This window comes from Erinaceus europaeus, chromosome 13, assembly GCF_950295315.1.
Source record: "Erinaceus europaeus chromosome 13, mEriEur2.1, whole genome shotgun sequence".
Taxonomy (NCBI): domain Eukaryota; kingdom Metazoa; phylum Chordata; class Mammalia; order Eulipotyphla; family Erinaceidae; genus Erinaceus; species Erinaceus europaeus.
This window is the reverse complement of record NC_080174.1, coordinates 81,796,444-81,824,413: the sequence shown is the minus strand read 5'-3', so window position 1 is coordinate 81,824,413 and position 27,970 is coordinate 81,796,444. Positions and strand designations below refer to the sequence as shown.

Sequence of the window (27,970 nt, the reverse complement as noted above, 5' to 3'; positions counted from 1 at the left end):
GGTTCAATCGTAGTTATTTCAGTGTTTTCAGGCACTTGTGTAGGACTACAGGAATAATGAGAATTGACTGTATCCAGCACACGGCCTTCCCTGCTCCCTAGCAGAGCTGGTGGTCAAGCACTCAGAACCACAGGCCCTGCAGGAGCGCCTTGTGCTGTGGGAGGTCAGCTAACCACACTGCTTGCTGTCCAACAGTCTTTTTTTTTGAAGCTGGGTCTGAGAAGCTTCTCTCTCCATGCTGGCCACATTTTTCTAGCCCTCAGAGAGGCTTCAGTCTTCCAAGTTACCTAGATAGAGCCAAGTTCAAATGCTAATCCCCCACTTATCCAATGTATTTGTTTTATACTCCTTACTAGGAGAACAAAAGCCAGCTCACGTTTTTACTTCGAATCCCAGTGAGTCTGTATATGGAAAAAGGATGATTATTCATTCTTTCATCCTTCTCCACCCCACAGGGTACTCCCTCTAAGGGTGGGGGCTCAGAAAGCACCCCTGACTGCTGCTGAGGCCTTTAATTACAGGCTCCTGGCTACAGCTGTGATGTACCTACCCGTTCTAAGGCAGCTTTTTCAGACTTGCTCTTAAAGGCTTTTGCTGTGGAGATATCCAAGCCTGAGACTCTAGAATTGCTGCCTGCAAGGTGTTCCCCGCTTTCCAGAGCTTCACAAGGGGTTCCATATGTGGCTTTCCTGTTAGGGCAGGAAAGACAGACCCTGTCCTGTGTCTCTGGTTTCTGGTTTAGGGGGTGGGAGAGCAGTTATCAGAGAGGGGCTATTTGATAGCTGGTTTTTCTCTCTGATGTTTAGAAGTCCTGGCTCTCCCGACTTCATCCTGACCTTGCTGCCTCTGACTCAGCGTTGCCCTGAAGATACAGCTTCGTCTCTGAGTCATCTGGCTGAGCTTTCGAGGACAGGACCTGGCATTCCACTCCATCTCCCTAGGAAAGGTGCCATGTCTCCACACCCCAATGCCAGCCCCATGCCTGACTTGGCTCATACCTCCCCAGCCCCTCAAATCCAAGAAGCAAGCTCTTAAGGAATAAGAGCAGAGTCTGCAGAGGGAACAGGCTCCAGGATCAGGTGTTAGATATTAAGTCAACCAATCAGCCTTTGCAACCTCAGGCTAGTCGCAGAGAGCTCTTGTACCTAAGTCTCTCCTTCCATAAAATGGAAGTTTATAGTCCAGGCCAGGTCCATCCCACAGGGACGATGGAAGCCCCTAATGAAATATGAAGGATTCCAGCCTCCAAATCACAAGTACTTGCTCCAAGGCCTGGATCTGGCTTGTAAACTCAGTTCATTTGGCTTAAACAACCTTGAGTTGAGGTATTTAGTCTTTTTTTTTTTTTAAAAAACAAACCTTTATTTATTTATTTATTCATTTTTTCCCTTTTGTTGCCTTTGTTTATCTTCATTGTTGTTGGAGTGGACAGAGAGAAATGGAGAGAGGAGGGGAAGACAGAGAGGGGGAGAGAAAGATAGACACCTGCAAACCTACCTGCTTCACCACTTGTGAAGTGACTCCCCTGCAGGTGGGGATCCAGGGGCTCGAACCCGGGGTCCTGATGCCGGTCCTTGCACTTTCCACCATGTGCACTTAACCCGCTGTGCCATCTCCCGGCTCCCCGTATTTAGTCTTTTAAAATGCATTATCAACATATTAGTAGAACTTCACTAAAGTATTGAGTTTTATCATATTCCCCCCCCCCACACACACACACACCTCGCAGCACTGCTCAGGGTTTATAGTAGTGTAGGGGACTGACTCTGGAATTTTGGGAGTCTCAGCATAACCATTATCACATCTTCCCTACTCATCTCTTTCATTCTTCCTTCTCTTAAGAGAAGTGATAAGATGGGGAGGGTGGGGGTGAGAGATCATTAAGGTTATACAAAGAGACTTACCTGCCTGAGGCTCCAAAGTCCCAGGTTCAATCCCTAAACCTGAGTTGAACAGTATTCTAGTTTAAATAATAATAATAATACCAATTTGACTATATTAACTGTCTGCTTTGAATTTAGCAAAACAAAAGAACAGGACAAAGACCAAGTCGAAACATCCCCTCCAGAAGTTTGGAATTATCCTCCAGCTCACCACTAACCTCACCACTCCTTCTGATTCCCAATACAGAGGTCAAGCCTCTGCAGTCTTTTACTATCACTTTGGAGTTGACTAGCTTACTGGGGGATGGGAGGGGGTGTCTGCTGGGGGGGGGGGCTGTAAGGTAATTTTAAATAAGAAAAGCTAAGGGTGGAGGTAGATAGCATAATGGTTATGCAAAAAGACTCTCCTGCCTGTGGCTCCGAAGTCCCAGGCTCAATCCTCCGGAAAGTTAAAGTGCCACTCGCATCTCTTGGCTCAAAAGATCTCTCTTTTCAGGATCATAAATCAAAAATGAAACCTTTTCGTAAAGGACAGGCAGAGCCGGCGCCCAGAGTCCCACAGGCTGTACTGCCCTCCAGCCCTCCCAGGCTGAGTTGTTCTCATCTGCAAAATGAGGTCCCAGTCCCTTTCTTTTCGGCTTATGGTGCACAACTTCCGGTAATAAAGTGAGCTGCTCATTTCAGAGTTAGCGACTGAAATGGAAAGATCTTCAAGGGATTAAAACCACCACCACCACCACCACCGTGGGAGGTGACAACATCACCTCTCTGCACCCGGATTCAGATGGTTCCAGGTTCTAGACCTGACTTGGGCAAGTCATTACCTGGTCTGGCTCTGGCTCTGGCTCTGGCTCTGGCTCTGGTCTGGCTGGTGTCTCCCGACCCATAGGGTGAGGATTACAGATGCCTTGACTTTACTGTAGCTAGTCAACACGGGCGAAGATAAATGTGTGTGAAAGCAGTTTGGAAAACTGAAAAGTGCTATGGAGGGGTGGGGGTGGGGGTTGGGGGCTAAGAATTTTCCAGTCTCTGCTAAAAAAAAAAAAAAAAAGTTTTTCTTTCTAACTCCGTCCGAGCAGGAGCTTTCAAAGTATTTGGAGGCCAAGACCCTTCCCCTGGGTTTCGCAACTCTGCCCCTTTCTCCACACCAAAGCCCGCGCCGCGCCTGTAGCATTTTTAATTTTTTTTTTCTTTCCCCAGCGAAGGCGGGGACTCCGGTGCCGGCCGCCAAGCTGGTGCCAGGAGCGCCCGGCCGGTCCCGCGTCTGCGGCGGTGGCGGTGGCGGCGGGTGCGCCGAGGGTGTGTGTGCGCGCCCCGACCGCCCAGTGTGCGCCCGCCCGGGGGTGTGCGCGCCCCGGCCCCGGAGAGAGCGCCCCGAGGCTGCGTGGCCCCGAAGCCCCGCCGTGTGCCGCCCCGGACGCCTCCCCGCCCCTGGCTCCCGCCGCTCGCCGAGGTAAGGCGCCCCCAACCCGGGCGGTGCGTCGCCCCGGGCTCGCCAGCACCCAGTCCCGCACGCCGCTCGGCCCCTGGCCCCGGAGCTCCGTGTCTCCCCTCTGCCGTCGCCACCCGTCTGGTCCCCTCCCCGCCCGCGACCCTCACTCCCCCCGTGGGAGGCAGCGGCTGCTGCAGCTCGGGCCAGCCTGGCCTGGGGTCCGCCGCTGCCCCGCCTGCCCGCGCCCGGTGCCGGGAGGGAGCTGCGCGCTGGCGCGGGGAGGCCGCCTTGCCCTTGCGGCGGACGTGGTGCAGCCCTCGCCCCGCGTTGCCGAGCCGGGCGCTGCGGTCGGGGGTGCGGCTGCGGGACCCGGAGACCCGCGCGCTCTGCGGCCGCCTTCCAGCACCGGCGCGGATCGGGTTCCCTCCTTTTTCCCCAAAGCCCTGTTTCCAGCCCCTTTGGTAGTACACCCCCAACCCCCATGGACCCCCCCACTAGGAGCCTTCGGCCCCTGATTGAACTTTCCGGAGCTTCCGATGGGCCACGACCTTGATGGGAAGCCTCCAGGGACTGACGGATTGGGGCACTTTGCCGGAGCCTGCACCCCACTCGGTGAAATTCCCTCGCGCTCACCTCTCCCTTAAGGTCAGACCTTTGACCCGAAATACTGGTTATTTAGTTTGGAAGCTGGAGAGTGGAGCCCCCTTTGGGCCTTAAACTGAGTTTGAATCAGTGCTTTCCTCGGGTGTCTGCCATGGAGCCTACTGTCTTAGTTCACAGGAGGCTTGGGGGCTGGGAGGTGGTCAGCATGGAGGACCCCGCTTCCTGAGGGTGACCCCCCCACATGAGTACAGTCCAAGTAGCATCAAGGTAGGGCCAGAGGCTGCCGGTGAGTGAGCAGATTTTATGTTCTGGAGAAAGCATCTCGAATTAAGCAACTCCCAGTAGTGACCTGTGGATGGGTACAATGCAGGCATCTTGGAGCCTCTTCCCGCATGACATAGAAGAACATAGAAAACAAATAGAGTTCACTCTGATACTGTCTTCGCAGGTTCAGTTTGCCTGTCCATGTTTAAAATTCTCTGCTGGACCGCAATGCCCCCCTCCTTCCCCAGACCATTACATTTTGGCGAATAGCTTATGGTCCAGATCAGGCTTTTAGCCAGTCAACAGATACTTGCTCTGTGCCAGGCACAAGGCTGGGAAGTGCAATGCAGAAGTTAGTAAGAGGGCACTGCCTGCAGGACCAGGAAGGCATATGCCTTGCATGTATGCCCCTCTCGGTTCCACCCTGTGCACATATAAGAGCAAGAAAGATAGAAACAAATAGAACATCACAAAGGGGTGAGTAGTAGTACCTCTCTCAGACAGAATTTTGAAAAAAAAAATTCAAAAATGCCTACTATCCAGTAGCCAAGACTAACATGAATCAATTAAATGCAGAATTGCAAGCAGCACTGAATTCTTTTAAAGGAATTGCTGATAGGAGTTGAAAAGGATGGGATGAACCTTAGGGTGGCCTGGGAGGTGGTGCAGTAGCTAACTTGCTGGACTGACAAGCATGAGGTCTTGAGTTTGATCTTTGATATTGCACGTGCCAGAGAAATACCCTGGTTCCTTCTCTCTCTCTCTCTCTCTCTCATACATACATACATAGTTTTAAAAGAACCTCCTTAGGTAGAAAGAACAGCATGTGAGATGATCTTGGGTCAATAGCAGAGTCCATTGGAGGAACTGAGAGGGTTTAAAAAGTGGTGAGGGCAGGGGTTCAAGTGGGCTTGTTCCTTAGTTCTGTATCCCGTCACCTGGATCCATCAGCACCCTTCTTTCTCGGCCATACTCATGCAGTTGGGCTTCCCCTAACAGGGTCACAGGACAGGGATGGAAAGAGGGAGAAAGTGACAGTGCCAGACTCAGCTCCTGTATATGATTTTTTTTTTTTTTTACCAAAACACTGATCAGCTCTGGCTTATGGTGGTGCATAGGATTGAACCTGGGACCTTGGAGCCTGGAGCATGAGAGTCTTTTTGCATAACCATTGTTGCTATCTACTCCTGTCTTCTGTACATAAACTTTCTTTTTTTAAAAAAAAAATTATTCCCTTTTGTTGCCCTTGTTTTTATTGTTGTTATTGATATTGTTGTTGTTGGATAGGGCAGAGAGAAATGGAGAGAGGAAGGAAAGACAGAGGGGGGGAGAGAAAGATAGACACCTACAGACCTGCTTCACTGCTTGTGAAGTGACTCCCCTGCAGGTGGGGAGCCGGGGGCTTTGTGCCACCTGTGCTTAACCTGCTGCACTACTGCCCGACTCCCACTTCTCTTTCTCTTTCTTTCTTTCTTTCTTTCTTTCTATCAGGGCACTGCTTGGCTCTGGTTTATGGTGGTATGGGGAATTGAACCTGGGACTTTGGAGCCTTAGGCATGAGAGTCTGTTTACATAACCATTAAGCTATCTCCCCCCAGCCCTACATGGACTTTCTATCAGCATAGGCCTTGTCAGGTCAGATAGCTCAAACCCTCTCAGTGGTGCTTTGCTTCTATCACTTCCTCCTTGCCTGCTGTGTTCACAAGTGACTGGGCATCTCCCCAGGATCTAGACTTTTCAACTAGATGGAATTCAGGGCCTCCACTGTAAATTCCCTTAGGTTAGCTTACGAGGCATTTCCTATTCTGGACCCAGCCTACTTCTCCAGCTGCCGGTCTGCCATCTCCCACTCTCTCTCCCACCCTCCTCTCCCCCTTCCCCCGGCCCCTCCCCCTCCCTGCTCAGTGAGCTCTCTTTAGATTCTGCTCACAATTGCACTTCAGGAGTTCCTTTGCACAAATTCCCCTTTGTCTGAAATACTCTTCCTATTTATTCACCCAGTAAAGGCATGCTTAGCTTTCAACTTCAACATACACTTAAGATGCCCTGTGTCCTAGACCCTTCCTGATCAGAGTCCAGTGCTACCTTTTCTTTTGTTTATGAAGTTCCCTGGTCATGCTTCTTTGGTTTTGAGCATCAGCTTTACTGAGCACCTAAACACAGGACTGTCCTGTCTTCGGTGTGTCTCTAGCACAGAGAAAGAAGTGTAGAAGGTGTTCAGTAGATGCTTGCTGTGTGGAAAACTGTTGGGTCTGGTATTTTGTGTGTGTGTGTGTGTGTGTTTATGGGAGAGGGGGTGTGTGCTGCATAAATCTTTAAGACGCTGGTGGAAATGGTGGACACCCTTTTCCAAATGCATTAAGCCTGAAGTATTTTGCATCTAATATGATTCACAGTTCTCTCCTCCCCTAGTTTTTCTGAACCTTGGAATTTACTGTTAGAGAAACAGAGGCCCAAGGGCCTGGTAGTGGTGAACCTGGTTGAGCACATGTGTGACAATATGCAAGGACCCGGGTTCAAACCAACCTCCTCCTTCCCCACCTGCAGAGGGAAAGCTTTGTGAATGATGAAGCAGTGCTGCAGGTCTCTCTCTCTATCTCTTCTTATCTCGTCTCCCTATCCCTTTAGATTTCTGGTTGTCTCTATTCAATAAATAAAGATAATAAAACAATTTTTAAAACAGAAACAGAGGCTCAATGAGATGTCATTGTTGTTTAAATTTCCATAGCTGGTTAAGAGTATGTCACCTTTAGCTCCCCAACTCCCAGTCTGGGGCTCCAGCCCTGTCTGTTTCCCATGGTCAAGTAGCCTCCTCTTATCCCTGGCACTTTGTGAAGGCCACACTGCTCATGGCTGGAAGATGAATTTCTTGGCTTTGCTGCAGTTCAGTAGTAGCCTAAGGTGTGACAGGCAGAAAAATCGATTAGGAAGACAGATGGTCCATCTCCCCAGTCTGTTCACTGCCCCTTGTCTGCAATGCTATTACGTCTGTTTCAGCCAGAGAAGAGTCATGTGTGCTTCTTCACAGTATTTCTTTCTTTTTAATATTTATTTATTTATTTTGAATAGAGACAGAGAGAAATTGGGAGGGGAAGGGGAAGTAGTGCGGGAGAGAGACGGAGAAACACCTGCAGCCCTGCTTCACCACTCATGAAGCTTTCCCCCTGCAGGTGGGGACCAGGGGCGTGAACCCAGATCCTTGCACACTGTAATGTGTGTGCTTAACCAGGTGCACCACCGCCTGGCCCCTCACAGTTTTTCTTTTGGAACCTGGATTGTTCCAGGCTTGTAGGTGCCCTGGATAAGGCCATAGAAGAAAACCGTGGAGTTCAGGGAGCCAGCTTGCCAAAGGCTGCTGCTGCTTCTTCTTCCCCTTCTTCTCCTTCTTCTCCTCCTCTTCCTCCTCCTCCTTCTCCTCCTCCTCCCCCTCCCTTCCCCCTTCCTTCCCCCCCTCCTATTCTCCTTCTCCTTCTTCTAAAGAGTTTATTTATTCATAAGAAAGAAAGAACCAGACATCACTCTGGTGCATGTGCTAATGGGGATTGAACTCAGGACCTCATGCTTGAGAGTCCAGTGCTTTATCCACTATGCCATCTCCTCCGGGACCACTCAAAGGCTTCTTCCTTCAGAGCAGATTTTGGGGTTCTTGACTGTTAGTGCTTTCAGCAGCTCTCTGCAGCAAGACTTCGACTTTGGGTCACTGGGCCAAGCAGTGTCTTCTTATCTTCAGATCAGGATCTTTATCCTTTCAGTAGTCCACCCATTCATCAAAGCTATATTGAGTTTCTACTGTGTACCAGAGTCCAGTTTGTAAGGAAGGGTCTTGCGGTGTGCAGTGAGTGATGCCTGGTTCTGCTTTGCGGGTGGAGGGAAGTGACTTCGGCATTCAACTCATTCGCTGGGAGGTGTGGTGGGGGAGCTATTAGAACTCTGTGAAGCTGAGACACTAGCTCGTAAAGCCTGATCTCTTGCAGCTTATGTCTGGGTGTGAGCAGGCACTGCATTTCTTTCACTCTTCTTTCTTTTCTTTGTTTCTCTTTTCATCTATTTATTTATTTTTGTCTCCAGGGTTATCTCTGGGCCTTGGCACCTGCACTGCAAACCCACTGCTCCTGGTGGCCATATTGTCTTCATTTTATTGGATAGGACAGAGAGAAACTGAGAGGGGAGGGGGAGACAGAGAAGGAGAGAGAAAGGTAGACACTTGTGGACTTCCTCTGCTTGTGAAGTGTCCCTGCTGCAGGTGGGGAGCTGGGGACTTAAGTCCAGATACTTGTTCGAATCCTTGTGCTTAGTACTATGTGTGCTTAACTGGGCTTTTCTTTTCTTTCTTTCTTTTTTTTTTTTTTTTTTAACCAGAACACTGATCAGCTCTGGCTTATGGTGGTGTGAGGGGTTGAACTTGGGACTTTGGAGCCTCAGGCATGAGAGTCTTTTTGCATAACCATTATGCTATCTACCCTCGCTCCCCCCCTTTTTAAAAATAATATTTATTAATATTTTCTTTCTCTCTCTCTCTAATTTTTATCAGATAGGACAGAAAAAAATTGAGAGAGGAGTGGGAGAAGAGAGGGAGAGAAAGACACCTGCAGACCTGCTTCATCACTTGTAAAGCATCACCCAACAGGTGGGGAGTGGGGGCTCAAACCCGGGTCCTTGCGCTTGGTAATATGTGTTCTTAGCCAAGTGTGCCACCATTTCCTCCCCACTTTTTTTTTTTAAATTTGATTTTATTATTAGAGATAGAAATCGAGAGGGGGGGGGAGATAAAGAGGGAGAGAGACAGGGAGTCGGACGGTGGCGCAGCGGGTTAAGTGCATGTGGCGCAAAGCGCAAGGATCCCGGTTCTAGCCCACCTGCAGGGGAGTCGCTTCACAAGCAGTGAAGCAGGTCTGCAGGTGTCTGTCTTTCCCTCCCCCTCTCTGTCTTCCCCTCCTCTCTCCATTTCTCTCTGTCCTATCCAACAACGACATCAATAACAACAATAATGACTACAATATAAAACAACAAGGGCAACAAAGGAATAAATGTTAAAAATAAATAAAAAGATTATATGTATTAATTATTCATAATTTTAATTACTATTTTTTCTTTTTAAAATTTATTTATTTATTTATTCATGAGAAAGATAGGAGGAGCGAAAGAACCTGTCATAACTCTGGTGCATGTGTTGCCGGGGATCGAACTCAGGACCTCACACTTGAGAGTCTTGTGCCTTAGCTACTGTGCCACCTCCCGGACCACAATAACAATTTTCTTGTTAATGAGAGTGATAGGAGGAGAGAAGGAAAGAACCAGACATGACTCTGGTACATGTGCTGCCGGGGATTGACCCTGGGACCTCACGCTTGAGAGTCCAGTGCTCTATCCACTTTGCCACCTCCCGGACCATTCCCATTTAATTCTCACAACAGTCATAGAGACAGTCAAGTCACAATCATAATCCCTGAGGTATCATTTAGGAAAAGGGAGGCTCAGAGGGTAAGTTTTTGTCTAGGGCTGTAGAACTGGTGACTAGTGAAACGGATTGGTGGAGTTCTCTGGTGGAGAGACGCTAGTTGCTTAGTAGAGTAGGGAAGGTACAGGCTTGGAAAGCCAGGAAATGCCAGAACTGGGTCCTGGATCCTCCATGCCATTTCCAGTTGGAGCCCTAGCCTCTCTGTGGCTGAGAATGTATCCTCTCAGACCCAGTGCTTAGACTAAGAGCCTTTTCAGGGGCCTTTTTGGGTGAGTTTCCAGTCTCTGTGGATAATATTTCAAAGTAAAATTAAAGGAAAGACAAGGGGCCCTCTAGCTAAAAATAGGACTGCTGCAGTTTCTGGACTAAAACAGACGCTATCCCAAGATTTAAAGGAGGCGGCTAGTGCAGTATGCAGACAGCTATAGATTGGTGGTGTCTGAAGAAGCTGACTTGGAATAGTTTCTTCTCCAAGGGAAAGAAGCCTATCTACAAATGGGAATTCTCACTCTCTCTCCAGGGACCCGTTATTCCTGGGCCTGCCCTTCACATGGCCTTGGAAATACAGTCTTTGTGGGAGAAAACACAATCCCTGTTCTCATCTGCCTCCCACCACCAGCCTCCCCCCCACCCCCGAGAGTAAATAACACTTATTGACTAGCTGTATTGAAACTTAATGTGGCTGTGGCTCGATTCCCATCCCTGATCCCCCTTTGCGTAGAAGGAACCCTTGCCTCTACAGAGTCCTTTGGCATGTATCTTCTTTGGCTCTTTGTGTCAAGTGACAGAGAGACAGAAAAATATGGAACTGGGGAGAATTGACTCCATGCAGAGATAAAAGAGCAGCCTTGATTCTCCTCCACAGTTTGGTGTCTGCCCGGTGACCAGAGACGCCAGCTCCTGGTGAACTCAGTTCTGATTTTCTTGCCCGGCACCAAACAGTAGAGCTGAGTGTTTCCAGGTGCTGTTCCTTCCCTCCTCCACTCCCTTCTGCCATGGCAAATGTGGCCACTATATTCTTAGGGGAAAAGGCTAAAAGATAACAATAACAAAATCAAGTTGAATGGTGCCTTGAAGTATGGCCAGGGTCTCCCTCTGTTAGCTACAAGCTTGAGTGTAGGAGAAGCCCAATGCTGGGGACTGATTTCTTTCTCATCATCATGCACCAGGTTCCCAGGGGCCCTCTGTTCCAGTCCTTTCCCTCCTTCCCCACACTCATTTATTTTTGGTGCCATAAGGGAGTTTTCTTTTTTTAACCAGAGCACTGTTCAGCTCTGGTTTATGGTGGTGCAGGGGATTGAACCTGGGACTTTGGAGCCTCAGGCATGAGAGTCTGTCTGTATAACCATTATGCTATCTACCCCCTGCCCAATAAGGGAGTTTTCTTAAGAGATTGTTTTCAAGTATCATTTTGTTTCAAGTATCATTTTAGTATATGTGCTGCACTTCAAGTATCATTTTGGTTTTTTTTTTTTTTTTTTTTTTTGCCTCCAGGGTTATCACTGGGTTCAGTGCCTGGACTATGAATCCACTGCTCCTGGAGGCTTTTTTTTTTTTCTTTTGTAGCCCTTGTTTATCGTTATTGTTGTTATTGTTGCTGTTATTACTGTCATTGTTGTTTGATAGGACAGAGAGAAATGGAGAGAGGAGGGGAAGACAGAGAGGGGGAGAGAAAGACAGACACCTGCAGACCTGCTTCACCGCCTGTGAAGTGACTCTCCTGCAGGTGGGGAGCCGGGGGCTCGAACCAGGATCCTTACACTGGTCCTTGCGCTTCTCGCCCTGTGCACTTAGCCCGCTGTACCACCGCCCAGCCCCCCATTTGTGTGGTTTTAAGTAAACAAAATAGTATATAGCCTATCACCTCTCTGCTCTTCAAAAAACCAAAACAAAAAGGGAGACAAGTCAGAGAGGGAACATGACTTTGCTACCTGCTAGCGGGGAGAGCCTGAGCTGGACCTCAGCTTCGTTATCTGTAAAGCGGCTCTGACAACAGTGACTTAGAGCTTTGGGGATACTGTCCCCCTCCCTTAGCCAATGCAAATGAAGAGGGTGAGAAGTGAGAAAATGCAGCATTAATATCTAAGTGTTGGCACAGTGTGGAGGGCAGGCCTCTAGGAGGTAGGGGGTGAGAGACAAGGTGCTGAGTCTGAGTCTCTCCATTAATGCAGCCATATCGGTCTTCATTTTGAGCTTAACCCAACACACACACCCAACACACACCCAACACACACACACACCCAACACACACCCAACACACACCCAACACACACCCAACACACACCCAACACACACCCAACACACACACACACATCCAACACACACCCAACACAAACACACACACACCCAACAAACACACACACACCCAACAAACACACACACCCAACATAAACACACACACACCCAACACACACCCAACACATACCCAACACACACCCAACACACACACACACCCAACACACACACACACCCAATACACACACACACACCCAACACACACACACACACACACCCAACACACACACACATGCACGCACGCACGCACACACACACCCTCCTTTGTTGCTTGGTTCAAGTTCCAGAGAGGTTCCTGTTGTCTGAGTTCAGTTCTCTGAAAGTTGAAGCTTCCCCTCCAGAACCTGCCTTGACCAAGTCTGGTCCACCTGGAACCTGGCATGAAATGCTACTGAGGCAGCTTATCAGGCCAATCATCTGAGAGGAGAGAGGAGAGGTGGGGGGCATCGCTACAGAACTTAACCTTTGTGGGCAGAAAGGAGTGTAAGTGAAGAGAAGGTACGCAGAATCTCAGGACTATGGCAGTACAAAGACATGACTTATCAAGGTCCTCACCGGGAGTCTCTTAGTTTGGGGTTAACAGTTCCAGGGGGTCAGAGCAGTATGTGAGCATGGGTGGGGGATTAAAACCATTTTAAAAAGGCACATCTACTGTGAGCACCCCCTTCAATAACCAATGTAGGCAACAAACCAGTGTCTTTGCAGCCTCACTGATCTTTTCATATCATATTTCAGCTACTGCAGATATCTTGCAATATGACTCACTGCTTTAAAGTTGGGGCAGTTATTATTACACCCGCTCCTGGAGACTTCTATTTATTGTGTTAATAAAGAACACATGCCACTGTGTTATATAGTCACTGCATTTTTTTTTTTTTAATAATTGTATTTCAATAGAATTGGTTTGCTTTGTAGTCAAGCTATGTATCTTTTTTTAAAAATGTTTCCTTAGTAATTTAGTAGCGATTTACAGGACTATAAATCTGCTCCAGGGTCCATGATACTAGAAGGGCTAAGACGCCCTGACAGTAAGTCAGTCAGCATTAGTTTTCAGTTGCCAGCCCTCCCTCACCGTCATCTTTCATACACCCATCTCACTCTGTCTAATTAGTATAAGACATTCCTGAGCTCTAGTAAATGCCATTTAATAGTTTGGCAAATTTGTAACAGCACATCATTTGTGGTTTGGGTAGAAGTCTTTGATGTATATCCGGAGGTTAGTTTACAAATTTCAGACTTACATGGGCATCTTGTTAGGTAATGCCCGTCAGCCCACAAAGTCATCAGCTCCTGCTTAACTGTCTGCCTGATTCCAATGCACATCAGCCCACTGGAGCAACCTCTGAATGGACAAGTACGTTCCTGAGAGGTTGCAGTGCTTGTGTAGACTAATTGAGTAAATCGCTTGAACAGATGCCCACGAGAGTCCTAGGAGGAGGGGAAGCACTGGAGTCAGTAGCTTTGAAGTGGGTTCGGAAATGAAGACCTGAAGGCGGTCTGGAGGGAGTCAGTGAGGATGTGGGAGAACTGGCCAGATGTTCATTTTGGGGAGGAAGCCAGGAGAGAGGAGGAAAACCCACTGGCACAACAAGATGGTGACTGGTTTTCTACTTTTTTTTTTAACATTTAATATGTGCCAGACATAGGACCAAGTCCTTTGAATAGAATGGTTACTTAATCTTTACCAGTCACCTAACAAGGTATGACCATTCTTAGTCCCACTGTATTGATGAGTGAGGTGATGAAAAACTTGCCGTGTGGTCTGGGAGGTGGCGCAGTGGATAAAACATTGGATTCTCAACCATGAGGTCCTGAGTTCGATCCCCGGCAGCACATGTACCAGAGTGATGTCTGGTTCTTTCTCTCCTCTTATCTTTCTCATGAGTAAATAAATAAATTCTTAAAAAAAAAAAAAACTTGCCGTATATGCTTGCTTTAATACTGAAAGGTTAAGTATTGATCTAGGTTGCAGTTGTATTAAGTGGGTAAGCCAGTACCTCAGCCTAGATGTGGCTGATTTTAGAACTCTAGTCTCTTAAAAACCACGACAAAACACTTAAGATTCTGGAAGGGTTATGGCCGCCATTTTGTTTCCTTAGGAAAGAGCTTACAATTTGTCCTGTCTCCCCCATTCTTCTTGCTAGCCTTTTGCCTGTACTTATCCTGCTCTCAGCCTCTCCTCAAACTTCAACCTTTCCCAGGTACACACGCAGTGGGAGTGAGGCTAGGATGAACATTAAAAGAACTGGGCTCTAATACTGACTCTGCCACCTAGCGATGACACCTTGAGTGTCAGGGTGTGTGTTTGTTTTATTAGGGACAGAGAAACAGAAGGGGAGAGATAGGAAGTGAAAGAGATCACAACATGAATCTTCCTTCAGTGTGGGGGTCAGGCTTGAACTTGTGTCATGTACATGGCAAAGCAGGACACTATTCAAGTGAGCTATTTCCCTGGCCTGAGTCTCACTTCTCATGTCTGTAAAATAGAAATGATGGGGGCTGGGTAGTGGCACACCTGTTTGAGTGGACACATTACAGTGCACAAGGACCTGGGTTCAAGCCCCTGGCCTGCGTATGCAGAGGGCAGGGAGCTTCAAAAGTGGTGAAGTAGAAGCCCTTCTCCTTCCTCTCCCTCTCCCCCTTCCCTTTCAATTTCTCTCTCTCTCTTTTTAAAAGAATTTATTTATTTATTCATGAGAAAGATAGGAGGAGAGAGAAAGAACCAGACATCACTGTGGTACATGTCCCGCCAGGGATTGAACTGGGGACCTCATGGTTGAAAATTCAGTGTTTTATACACTGCACCACCTCCCGGGCCACCAATTTCTCTCTGTCTTTATTCAAAAAATAAATAAGTAAAATATTTTTAAAATATTTATTTTAGGGGGCTAGGTTGTGGCGCACCTGGCTGAGTGCACATATTACAATGTGCAAGGACTCAGGTTCAAGTCCCCGGTCCCTACCTGCAGAGGGAGAGCTTTGTGACTGGTGAAGCAGGGCTGCAGGTATCTCTCTCTCTCCCCTCAATTTCTGACTGCCTCTATCCAATAAATAAATAAAGTTGATAAAGAGAAGATTAATTTTCATTATCTTTATTTATTTATTGGATAGAGACAGAAATCAAGAAAAATCTCTCTCTATCTCTCCCTCCCTCCCTCCCTCCCTCCCTCACTCCAGAGTTATCACTGGGGCCCAGTGCCATACTACAAATCCACTGCTCTTGGAGGCCATTTTTTATTGGATAGGACAGAGAGAAACTGAGAGACGAGGGGAAGATAGAGAGGAGGAGAGAAAGACAGATACCTGCAGACCTGCTTCACCGCTTGTGAAGCGCCCCCCCCCTGCAGGTTGGGGAGCCGGGGGCTCGAACCAGGATCCTTGCACCTCATGCTATGTGCGCTTAACCTGGTGCATTACTGCCTGCGCCCCCCACCTCCTGTGTTCCTCTCAACTTCCACTCTGTCTCACAGATGAGGACATGAGGACATTGAGGACCAGTAAGAGCAAATGACAGTTCCTGGGTGTCTAGGGGGTGAGTAACCAAGCCAGGATGAGAAAGCAGACGTCTTGCTCTAGCCCACTGCCCAGCCCTGGCACGAGTGCTGACATGCCCTCTCTATGCTGTTTAGCAGGCTGCTTGCTGTCTGGTGGAGAGAATACCTGAAATCACACTCCCCCTCCATAGTTACATACCTGCCGCACTCCCTTGCCTGCTCAGAGATGAGGGATGGGGCTGGCTTTCCTGATGTAGTTATTTTCTCTAGCCTCCCCCCCCCTACACACACACACAGCCCTCAGCTCTGCCAGCTGCTGAATGGAGCCTGTGTTAGGCAGGCCTGTGGGTGGCCGCCTTTGGGGGATGCCTGATGGTACCAAAACAGCTCCTGCCCTGAGAACTCTGCCCACTGGCAGCACTGAGGTCTGAAATTCTCTGCATTGGAGTCATTCTCGTGGATTACTTGGTCTTCTCCAGAGAGCGACTGTTATAATGCAAATGTGTTAGTTACCCTCGGGGACCCTGTTAACTCACTCCTTGGGCCCCTGGCAAGAGTCACATACTTGCACTTAGGTGAAGTCACACATGGCCCTGTCACTTCATTTCTTTTCTATCATATGAGGATAATAAAACACTACGTTAGCCTCAGGGGGATTTATTACATAATGATGAACCAAATAAAACACTAGACACAATCAAATGAACTTTTTCTGTCTTCTATTTTTTTTCTTTTAAGGCTGTAGGGTTTATTCCTTCACTTGAGTCCTCTGGTTCTTGTTAATTCTGAGGGTTTTTTTTTTTTTTTGCTTTGTGAGAAAAAGAGAAGGGGGAGCTTGGGGTGGGGGAACTTGTACCGATCAGAGTACGACTTCAGCACATGTTGCTAAGGATTTGAATCTGGGGCCTCACACATTCAAGTCTGGTACTCTACCCACTGAGTTACCTCCCTATTTGTGTTTTTTTTTTTTTTTATTACTTTATTTATTTTACCAGAACACTGCTCTGCTCTGGCTGATGGTGGTGTGGGGGATTGAACCTGGGACTTTGGAGTCTCAGGCATGAAAGTCTCTTTGTATAACCATTATTCTATCTATCCCACTTTTTTTTTTTCTAAGTAGTATGTTCTCCTTCCTCACAATTTTTTTTTTGTTCAACTTATAAAAGACTTTGGGCTTTGTTTCTTTTTTATTACTATAATTATTATCTTTTTTTATTCATTGGATAGAGCTAGAAATTTAAAGGGGGAGATAGAGAAGGAGACAGAGAAATACCTGCAGCACTGCTTCACCACTTGTAAAGCTTTCCCCGGTAGGTAGGTCAGTAACCTGTGTGCTCAATCAGGTGTGCCACCACCCGGCCCTGGGCTTCATTTCTTGCCCCCTCCTTCACACTGTAGAGACAGCCTTACACGTGAGCTGTTTTATTGTTCCTAGGTCACTTTGCCACTCAGATAGAATGCTTCATGAGTGGTGAAGCAGTACTGCAGGTGTCTATCTGTCTCTTACCCTCTCTACCCCTCCCTTCACTCTCAATTTCTGACAGTCTCTATCCAATAAATAATGATATTTTTTAATTCGTTATCTTTATTTATTTATTGGATAGAGACTGTCAGAAATTGAGAGTGAAGGGAGGGATAGAGAGGGTAAGAGAAATAGACTATATAGCACTGAAGCTTTTTTCCTTCTCTCATTCCATCCATCCATCCATCCATCCATCCATCCATCCACCCTTCTGTCCTTCCTTTTTTTTTTTTATATTTATTTATTTTCCCTTTTGTTGTCCTTGTTGGTTTTTATTGTTGTAGTTATTATTTTGTTATTGATGTTGGCATTGTTAGATAGGACAGAGAGAAATGGAGAGAGGAGGGGAAGAGAAAGACAGACACCTTCAGACCTGCTTCACCACTTGTGAAGTGACTCCCTTGCAGGTGGGGAGCCCGGGCTCGAACTGGGATCCTTATGCCAGTCCTTGCACTTGGCATCACATATGCTTAACCCGCTGCGCTACCACCTGACTCCCTCTTTCTTTTAAGAAAGCACTGCTCAGCTCTGGCTTGTGGTGGTGCTGGGGATTGAACCTGGGACTTAGGAGCCTCAGGCATGAGAATTTCTTTACATAACCATTATGCTATCTCCCCAGCCCCTGAAGCTTTTTTTAATGTTGTAGTGGCCAAGTTCAGACCTGGGTCATGCAGACAGCAAAGCGGCACACTATCCAGCTGAGCTATTTTGCTGGCCCTCACCACTGAATCATTTTGTGTTAATATGCTGTGCTCAGAAAAATCACTGTTTCTCCTTCTTCTCCTTCTTCTGGTTCTTATTATTATTCTCCTTCTCCTCTTTATTTCTGAATCATCATTATTTTTTTTCTTAATTTTGTTCTATATTTATGTATTGGATACAGACAGCCAGAAATCGAGAAGGTAGGGAGAGATAGAGAGGGAGAGAGACAGAGAGACACCTGCAGCCCTGCTTCACCATTTGCAAAGCTTTCCCCCTGCAGGTGGGGAGGGGGGCTTGAACCCGGGTCCTTGCTCTTTGTAATGCATGTGCTCAACCAGGTTTGCCACCACCCAGCCCCTTTTTTTCTTCTTATTTTTTTATTAGTGATTTAATATTGATTTACAAGGTTGTACGATAACAGGGGTACAGTTCCATACAGTTCCCACCACCAGACTTCTGTGTCTCATCCCCTCCACTGGAAAATTGACTATTATTTACTCCTCTGGATGTATAGGCCAGAATTCTTTTTGGGGTGCAGAAGATCTGAGTTCTGACTTTTTTTTTCTTTTTAGTTTATTTTCCCTTTTGTTGCCCTTGTTGTCTTTTTATTGTTGTTGTAGTTATTATTGTTGTTGTTATTGATGTCGTTGTTGTTGGATAGGACAGAGAGAAATGGAGAGAGGAGGGGAAGACAGAGGGGGAGAGAAAGATAGACACCTGCAGACCTGCTTCACCACCTGTGAAGCGACTCCCCTGCAGGTGGGGAGCTGGGAGCTCCAACCTGGATCCTTAAGCCGGCCCTTGCACTTCGCGTCACGTGCGCTTAACTTGCTGTGCTGTTGACAGCTAATAAGGGAGTGGACTAGAAATATTGTCTGGGGAGATGGTGTCAGAGTCGAGTAGAACTAGGAAGCAGGATTAGGGCAGAGAGTTGCTCACAAACTTGATGGAAATATATAAATGGAATTAACTGTTTACCCCAGTGATGTAGCCCAGGCCCACATCTATTCATATTTAGCACAGGAGCATTTCCTGTCAGTCTGAGCTTGGTCACAGCTGGGAACATTCTAGGCTGCACTTATTTCTTTCCTTTTTTAAAATATTTATTTATTTATTTATTTTTATTTTATTTATTTTTTTGACTAGCAATTTGTTTATTCATGCTACCATATTATCTTCATATGTGACCATAATGGCAATAGTTTTCACAGAACAGAATACAAAAAATGGTTAAATTTTCTTCTTGTAGGTTTGTCTTCTATTGACAAGTATACCTCTTGGCATCTTCCTAATTTTTCCCTTCTTTGAGGCTTTTGCACAAACACGCCTGCAGTCCTTCATGTCAACAAAATTATTGTTATTTCCTCCACAGCCAGTGTAGGTAAAGGATATTTATTTATTTTGCCAGAGCACTGCTCAGCTCTGGTTTGTGGTGGTGCAGGGGATTGAACCTCAGACTTTGAGGTCTCAGGCATGAGAATCTTTTTGCATAACCGTTGTGCTACCTACACCAGTCTTCCTAGAGTGGCAGAGTAGGATGGCCCAACCTCCCTTCGGAGAAGAGAGAGGCAGCCTCTTACCTTTGTTAGTTCATAGTGAGGGTAAGGTCCTGAAGGAACCTACAAAAGGGCTTATGATGACTTTCCTGATGGAAGTGACCAGTGACAGTAGAGAGAGGGATCTGTTAGAGGTCTAAGCCTGTTGGTCTGCTTCTAATTCTGCTTCTAAGACCCCTTCTGTTTTGATCATCATGTTAGGTTCGCTTGCATTGCTTAAGGCTGTGGTCTATTTACATAGTCACTGCTTTACCTGAGACCCGCCCTGCCTACAGGGCATTGGTTTAATCCCCACTGGTTAGATGCAAGCTTGATACTCGAGCTTTTTCCTTCTCCCCACCCCCTATCCTACGTATTTCCTCTTAAGACCTGACACTTCCGCCTCAGGAGATATAAAGGACAGGATTTTCTAATGAAGAGAGATTAGATTGATTGCACTGCATTCTTGCTCATCAATAAAGATTGAACTGCGTTCCCAGCTTAGCCATGAGTCCCTGGTCGTCTTGTCTCCCGCCTGCGAAGCTAGCCCAGCATAATCCCACATTATCTCTAGGGGAATCCAAATTCCCTGTCTAGGACCCCGGGTGATGGGGTCCTTATTGTAGCCAAACAGGCCAGCATTAAGTGAGCCAGTCTCTTGCCCTTGTCCAGCCTTTGTAGACACTTGTTCATCTGACACGCTTAGACTTTCTCCCAGTTGTGAAAGCACTGAGTGCTATTTGTTGTATCCAAGGAAAACTTCTAATAAAATGCTAATGTATTGCTGGGGGAGGGAAAGAAAATTCGGAACCACTAGTGCTATAATCCCTTTATTGGATTATTGCTTCATGGTAACATTTTAATCATGGAGAAGCAGTTAGGTGAGGGGAATGGGATGCATTCTGCATGACTTTCTGAGGAGGAAGACAGTCTGGTGGGAGGGAACACCTGGGAAAATGCAGAGGCTGAGGCCCCATGGGGCCATTTTGCCTGCCACTATTATCAGTCATGACGTCTGGCATCTGCTGGGAAGGGACCAGAACACCTGTCTTGCAACTGTTTGTTGCACTGTAAGGTGTTTCCTGTTCTATTCTGCTGATACCATAAGCTTAAACAAAATTGGACTCTTGAAGATCAAGGTGGAATTTGTAGTCTTTTTAAACTGGCAAGGGAATGAATAGAAATAGTTGTTTCTGTTTTCAGGATGATTTTTTTAAGGGTATGTGTGTAGGTAGCTTTTATACACTGAGAGATTTAATGAGTATACTTTTTTCTTTTATATTTATGTATTTATTTCCTTTTTGTTGCCTTGTTTTATTGTTGTTGTTATTGATGTCATCTTTGTTGGATAGAACAAAGAGAAATGGAAAGAGGAGGAGCAGATGGAAAATTCTATCAGTCACGGAAAACATGCTCAGTTTCTCCTCTAGAAAATGGGGCTGATAAATGTTAGAATGAGAGGAATGTAACTTACAACTGTGCTCAGCGCGGTGTAGGGTTTTGAAAGTCCACAGCACCACGAAGAAAAAGCATGCCCTGCTTGTAGCTTCCATAATTTGGATTCCTCATTCTCCAGACTTTATCGAGTTGGAGGAAGAATGAGGGAGGGGAGAGTGAATCTGGGTTGAATTATAACTTTTCAGAATGCACTCTAAACTCCCGGTGGAAATGCTAAGCAACATCACAGTCCCCAGCAGTTCACTAACAGATGTATTCAGGTTTTGTTGAGAACACTTCCCCTGGACTCACTTTTATTTATTCAGCTGCAGGAAAATTCCTGAAGCCAGGTATGTGGATGGGAAGGTATGTCTGATATGGTGGCTGTGACCTGTGGCTGCTCCTGGGGGAAGGAGGGGAACCCCCACCCCACCCCTTGCCCCCTTGCAAGGAGGGCAAGTCAGCCTTCCTGAGGCACCCCTCTCTGTGACCTGATTATCTTTTTTCTTCTTTCTCCTTCCCCTCTGGCTCCAGATTGCAATATTCTCTTATATTTGTGCAATACAGCTCTAGCAGAGGCTTCTAACTCACATTTCCCATTGAACCCTCTGACAAATCTAAAGACTTAGGTCAGTATGATTCTGCGACAAATGAAGCAGCTGAAACCCAGAGAAGTTGCAATATGCATGAACTCACACAGCAGAAATTGGAGCGAAACTAGATTTCCTGGCTTGCAGCCACGCTAGTGTTGCCTCCCTTTAAATTTTTTTTAAGGGACTGGGCAGCAGTGCACCCGGTTCAGTGCACATGGCTTGAAATGCAAGGACCCGCTTAAGGATCCCAGTTCGAGCCCCCCGCTCCCTACCTGCAGGGAAGTCGCTTCACAAGTGGTGAGGCAGGTCTGCAGGTGTCTATCTTTCTCTCCCCCTCTCTGTCTTCCCCTCCTCTCTCCATTTCTCTCTGTCCTGTCCAATGAAATGGAAAAAATGGCGGTAAAGAGCAGTGACTTTGTAGTACAGGCGTTGAGCCCTATCGATCATGTGGGAGGCAGTAAATAAATAAACAAAAAATTTAAATTATTTATTCATTCATTGGATAGAGACAGAGAGAAACTGAGATGGAAGGCAGTGACAAAGATGGAGACACCTACAGCACTCAGGAATTTTCACTACTGCAGTGGACACCAGGAGCTTGAACCCAGGTCCTTGTGTTTGGTAACGTGGGCTCCACCGAGTGAGCTATAAGCCTCTCTTCCCAGCCCCCCAACTCCCTCCCCCACCCCCTTAGCCTCTCTCTCTTTTTTTTTTTTTTGCCCCCAGGGTTATCGCTGGGGCTGGTGCCTGCACTATGAATCCATTGCTCCTAGAGACCATCTTTTTCCCATTGTTGTTGGATAGGACAGAGAGAAATTGAGAGAGGAAGGAAAGACACAGAGCGGGAGAGAAAGACCTGCAGACCTGCTTCACCGCTTTGGCTTTGCAAAGCGACCTCCTTGCATGTGGGGAGCCAGGGAGCTCGAACCAGGGCTTGCACTGGTCCTTGCACTACTGGCTACCGCCAGCCTCCCCGCCCCAGCCTCCTCTTTTAATTGTCGGTGGGAGATTCTGAAAGGGAGGACTCTGTAGGAAGGGACCCCAGTCCTGCCCATTGGGAAAGGCTTTTTGAAAGATTGTCTGAGGTTGGTGGGCTTGGGTGTGCCCAGAGAGACTGGTGGGAGCACATGAAAGGGGCGCTTTGGAGGTCAGTGGAGCGGGGAGGTGCGAGCTGGGGAGGCTGAGAGGTCTTGTATGGAGCTAAGACATCAAAGAGCCCACCTTTCTGATCGCTGGCAGGTGTGTAGAGGTTTGCACATTTGGTCTCATTCGGATGTCTGGCTTCCTCTCGCTTCCCCCCACTCCCACCCCCAAGTCAGGCACAACATAAAAACCCCTTCAGGTAACCCTTCCTCTAATTCAGGTCATCTCTTTCTTTTTTTTTTTTTTTTTTGCGTGTATTTATTTATTTATTTATTTATTCTTTATTGGGGATCAGGTCACCTCTTGCTGACTCTCTTTCCCCTGCATCCAAAATTCCAAATGGATCAGTTCTATTTTCTGTCCTCTCTCAGAGAATGACTGAGTTATTCAGATTAGCTCATTAACTTAGTGGGCATAGTACCTACCTATTTAGACCACATTTGATGTTGTAATTGCCTTCTTTTTTTAAAAAAGTATTTATTTATTCCCTTTTGTTTCCCTTGTTTTATTTTTGTAGCTATTGTTATTGATGTCGTCATTGTTGGATAGGACAGAGAGAAATGGAGCCAAGAGGTGAAGACAGAGAAGGGGAGAGAAAGATAGACACCTGCAGACCTGCTTCACTGCCTGTGTAGCAACTCCCCTGCAGGTGGGGAGCCGGGAGCTCGAACCCGGATCCTCACATCGGTCCTTGCGCTTTGTGACGTGTGCTTAACCCGCTGCGCGACTCCCTGTAATTGCCTTCTTTTTTTAAAAATTTTTTTTAAAGATTTTATTTATTTGACATGTGTGCTTAACCCGCTGCGCGACTCCCTGTAATTGCCTTCTTTAAAAAAATTTTTTTTAAAGATATTATTTATTTATGAGAAAGATAGGAGGAGAGAGAAAGAATCAGACATCACTCTGGCACATGTGCTGCCGGGGATCGAACTCATGACCTCATGCTTGAGAGTCCAAAGCTTTATCACTGCCCCACCTCCCGGACCACATAATTGCCTTCTATATCACCTCTGGTCGATATGAATATGATTCAGATCACATTTAAACTTTTCTAGTACTACCTTCATTTTAGTGTCCTGGGAGGTAGAGCAGTGGATAAGGTGTTGGACTCTAAAGCGTGAGGTTATGAGTTCAGTTTCCTGCATGACATGTGTTAGAGAGATGCTCTAGTCCTCTCTTCCTCTCTCTTTCTCCTTCTTGCACATGTTAAGAAATTAATAAATCTCAGTGAGGGGTAGATAGCAAAATAGTTATGCAAAGAGTCTCTTATGCCTGAGACTCCAAAGACCCAGGTTCAATCCCCTGTACCACCACCATAAGCCAGAGCTGAGCAGTGCTCTGGTAAAATAATAATTCCTCAAAAACATTCCCCACCTGTTCGGGGGGAAGCTTTACAAGTGGTGAAGCAGTGCTGCAGGTGTCTATCTTTCCCCATTCCATCTCTGTTTCTCTTTTTTCTATCTAATAAATAAATAAATGGACCAGGTGGTGGCGCACCTGGTTGAGCGCACATGTTACAGTGCTCAAGGACCCAGGTTCGAGCCCCAGTTCCCACCTGCAGGGGGAAAGCTTTGCAAGTGGTGAAGCAGGGCTGCCGATGTCTCTCTTTCTCTCTCCCTCTCTATCTCCCCCTACCCTCTCAATTTCTGACTGTTTCTATCCAGTAAATAAGGGGAGGGGATGGGATATGAAGTTCTGGTGGTGGGAATTGTGGAGTTGTACCCCTCTTATCCTATGGTTTTGTCAGTGCTTCCTTTTTATAAATAAAAATTTTAAAAAAGATAATTTTATAATAAATTAATAAATAAAGGATTTTAAAAAGATAAACAGGTGAAAAAAAACAGGTAAAATTAGTTTCAGTATGTATTTATAGTTGACCCAGCATATATAAAATATCTTTATCTCAACATGTAATCAATACCAAAGTCATCAAAGTGTTTTTCACACTATGTCTTTGAGATCTAATGTGCAGTTTCCACTTCTAGAAGATTTTACTTCAGACCAGTCACCTTTCACATACTCTGTAGCTACATATAGTCTGTGGTTGTGGTGTGGCCAGTATAGTTGCAAGCTTTGTTGTTAAACTTAATTAGGACTTATTTAAGTCTCAGAAGCCTTATTTGAGGCTGAGTAATGAGGTGCTATGAATAATATTTTTTTATTATTATCTTTATTTATTTATTGCATAGAGACAGTCAGAAATAGAGAGGGAAGGGGTGGTAGAGAGGAGAAAGACAGAGAGACACTTGCAGTACTGCTTCACCACTCGCAAAGCTTTCCCCCTGCAGGTGGGGACCAGGGGCTGGAATTCGGGCCCTTGTGCACTGTAACATGTGTGCTTAACCAGGTGCGCCACCACCTGGCCCCTGAAGAATCTTTGTAATGAGGGTGTGTGGGGGCTGGCTGGTTGGCAGACCTCTGTTGTAACACATCATGGCTCTCAGTCCTGCTCTCATCTTTGTGCTTGCTGGAATAGATGTGGTGTTGAAGAGAACTCACCAGAACCCAGTTTAGCTGAGCTCTGGTTAAAAAAAAAAAGGGGGGGAGCGGGAAGAGGAAGAGACTGAAGAGAAGGACAGGGCAGGGCAGGGCAGGGAAGGGAAAAGTAAGTGGGAGCTAGGTGGCACACCTGGTTAAGCACACATATTACCATGCGCAAGGACCCAGGTTCAAGCCCCCCAGTCTCCACATGCATTGGGGAAGCTGTGTGAATGCTGAAGCAGTGTATAAGCATTTCTCTTTCTCCATCTTCCCTCCCCCTCTTTTTCTCTCTGTCTTTATCAAATAAATAAATAAAATATTAAAAAAGACCTTATTTGCCCATTATACCAATATGCAAACTGTCATACCCTTGTATGCTCTTCACAGTCCCTTTCTGACCACCCACTACTTTGGTAAATACCAATCCTATCTCCATCATTGCAGCCCCATGTCTTTAATCTTGGTTTACTTCTGCTGTATATATACATATATATAAAGAGGGAGTCGGGCGGTAGCGCAGCGGGTTGAGCGCACATGACACAAAGCACAAGGATGGGCATAAGGATCCCGGTTCGAGCCCCCGGCTCCCCACCTGCAGGGGAGTCGCCTCACAAGCAGTGAAGCAGGTCTGCAGGTGTCTGTCTTTCTCTCCCCCTCTCTGTCTTCCCCTCCTCTCTCCATTTCTCTCTGTCCTATCCAACAACCAATAGCAACAATAACTACAACAATACAACAACAAGGGCAACAAAAGGAAATAAATAAATAAGTATTAAAAAAAAAAAGAAAAAGAGGGAAGAAAAAAAAATGGCCACCGGGAGTGGTACATTCATTCATTCATCCATTCACTGTGCAGGCAGCAAGCTCCAGCACTAAGCCTCCTCACAGAAAAGAAGAAGAAAATAGCAGCTGCGGTCAAAGGGTGTGAATATTTCTTTCCGGGGTGAAATCTATTGTTTTTCTCACAATAACACTGAACAACAGTATTAGGTAACAGTACCAGATGTGCACTGATGACAGCCAACATTTCCATATATTGGATACAGTAAGTATTGAATACTTTACTGAAGACATTAAGTTCACCACTGAAAGTGCACTCTTTCTCTTTTCTTCTTTTATAAATTTTGAAAAAAATATTTATTTATTTCCTTTTGTTGCCCTTGTTTTATTGTTGTAGTTATTGTTGTTGTTATTGATGCTGTTGTTGTTGGATAGGACAGAGAGAAATGAAGAAAGGAGGGGAAGACAGAGAGGGAGAGAGAAAGAGAGACACCCGCAGACCTGCTTCACCCTTTTTAATATTTATTTTATTTATTCCCTTTTGTTGCCCTTATTGTTTTATTGTTGTTGTTATTGATGTCGTCGTTGTTGGACAGGACAGAGAGAAATGGAGAGAGGAGGGGAAGACAGAGAGGGGGAGAGAAAGATAGACACCTGCAGACCTGCTTCACTGCCTGTGAAGCGACTCCCCTGCAGGTGGGGATCCGGGGGCTCAAACCAGGATCCTTATGCTGGTCCTTGCGCTTTGTTCCATGTGCACTTAACCCGCTGCGCTACTGCCCGGCTCCCCTATCTTATTTTTCACATAAATAAATTTAAAAATTCTTTTTTTAAAGTTTCTTTTTAAATTTTTTTGTATTACCTTTATTTATTTATTGGATAGAGATAGCCAAAAATGGGGAGGGAAGGGGGTGATAGAGAGGGAGAAACAGACTCCTGCAGCCCTGCTTCAACACTTGTAAAGTTTTTCCCTTGCTGGTGGGGACTGGGGGCTTGAACCCAGGTCCTTGCACATTGTAACAAGTACACTCAACCAGGTGCACCACCACCTTAAAAAATTCTTTAAAAAAACTGAAGGTGGGGGGTGTCGGATGGTAGTGCAGTGGGTTAAGCACTCATGATGCAAAGCGCAAGCACCGGCGTAAGTATCCCGGTTTAAGCTCCCCGCTCCTCACCTGCAAGGGGATCACCTCACAAGCAATGAAGCAGGTCTGCAGGTGTCTTATCATTCTCTCCCCCTCGCTGCCTTCCCCTCCTCTCTTGATTTCTCTCTGTCCTACCCAACAACAATGACATCAATGACAACAATAGTAATAACCACAACAATGATAAAACAACAAGGGCAACAAAAGGGGGAAAAATAGCCTCCAGAGGCAGTGGATTCATGGTTCAGGCACTGAGCTCCAGTGATAACTATGGAGGCAAAAAAATCAAAACAAACAAAAACAAAAACCTGAAGGTGGGGGTAGATAGCATAATGGTTATAACACAAAGGGACTCTCAGGCTTTGAAGTCCCAAGTTTAATCCCCAGTACCATCATAAGCCAGAGCTGAGCAGTGCTTTGGTTAAAAAAAAAAAAAAAAAATCTATAGCTCTGACCTCCTGGTTTCTTTCCTACCCACAGACCCACCTTTTCAACTGTCCATGGGGCTTCTTTCTTTTTGGTTGAAGCCCTCTCTGTGGGTGAAACTGGAGTCAGCACACTCACAGACACAAAGATGAGATGTCTTCCCACTCTCAAATCTTTTTTTCCATCGTCCCTAGATTTGCAACCCTACAGTTAAGAATATATGTTAGTAATTTAATAGTGATTTACAAGGTTATAAGATAGTAAGCACACCTGTTTAAGCATTCATATTACATGAGTGGTGAAGCAGGGCTACAGGTGTCTCTCTGTCTTTCTCCCTCCTCTTAATTTCTCTCTTTCCAATAATTAAAAAAAAGATAATAGGGATATAGTCCCACACCACTCCCAACACCAAAGTTCTATGCCCTCATCCCTCACCTCCACTGATAACTACCACAATTCTCTCAAGGTCTCAGAGCTGTGAAACTTCTGTTCTCTCTCTCTCTCTCTCTCTCTCTCTCTCTCTCAATATGTATTTATTTATTGGATCTGGACAGAGAGAAAATGAGAGGTGTGGGACTATGTGAAAGCTTGGTAGAGCTTAGGGGAGCTCTCCCATCCTCAGATGGAGGTCTGGAAAGACACCCCACTTGTTAGCCTCTCTCCTCATAGAGATGAACCAAGAGGGCAAAGTCTCCCAGACTCAGTTTCTCCTTGTTAGTCTCTCAGGCTCACAGAAATCTTACAGGCCTCTCACACTTACTTTCTCCCTGCTAGCAGGCC

General features: G+C 46.3%; 1 protein-coding gene across 1 annotated transcript in view; it reads left to right on the top strand.

The window, feature by feature from the left end:
* The first annotated feature begins 3,113 nt into the window (after positions 1 to 3,113).
* KANK4 (KN motif and ankyrin repeat domains 4) overlaps positions 3,114 to 27,970 on the top strand; it is a 103,629-nt gene continuing 78,772 nt past the window's right edge. Inside the window, exon 1 of the mRNA XM_060206316.1 lies at positions 3,114 to 3,336. The gene's annotated coding sequence lies outside the window, so the exon portion shown is untranslated. The remainder of the gene's footprint in view (positions 3,337 to 27,970) is intronic.